Genomic DNA, 529 nt, shown 5'->3' on the forward strand with positions numbered 1-529 from the left:
CTTTTTTTTTTTTTTTTAAATATGGAACGCTTCACGAATTTGCGTGTCATCCTTGCACAGGGGCCATGCTAATCTTCTCTGTATCGTTCCAATTTTAGTATATGTGCTGCCGAAGCGAGCACTCATGTGTATTACTAACACAAACTTTTTTTTTTGCAGTTAAAAAGGCCACATCAAATATGCACCCAGTTCACTTGAGATCATTTCTTTTGGCTAAGTACTCTGTTCATAGTAATATCATTAATGGAGAACATTTTTTTGTTAGAGGAAATTTGGATTTAAACATTTGACGTCTTGAGATTACTTTATCAAACCTCATAACATCATAGGCTGGCATTTGGGCAAAGAGGAGAGAGAATAAGGCATAATCCTTTCTCTCAAGGATCTAGATTCTGTACTTGGGACCCACTTATTCTAATGAACACAGTAAAATAAAGCATGCCTCAATCAAAACTTCCTTGGATGAGCCTTGATAATCAAACAGGAAGCTTATTTGGCTTAAAATTATAGTCAGTTTGCCCAAATGGAT

The 529-nt window shown here is 35.7% G+C and overlaps 1 non-coding gene across 1 annotated transcript; it reads right to left on the reverse strand.

Annotated features, from left to right (window-relative positions):
- Positions 1-15: 15 nt before the first annotated feature.
- LOC111724141 lies at positions 16-122 on the reverse strand. Its single transcript, XR_002772486.1, has one exon. It is a non-coding gene; the product is annotated as a U6 spliceosomal RNA (small nuclear RNA).
- Between the last annotated feature and the right edge of the window lie 407 nt (positions 123-529).

This window comes from Otolemur garnettii, unplaced genomic scaffold, assembly GCF_000181295.1.
Source record: "Otolemur garnettii isolate 467f Iridium unplaced genomic scaffold, OtoGar3 scaffold00019, whole genome shotgun sequence".
NCBI classification, from domain to species: domain Eukaryota; kingdom Metazoa; phylum Chordata; class Mammalia; order Primates; family Galagidae; genus Otolemur; species Otolemur garnettii.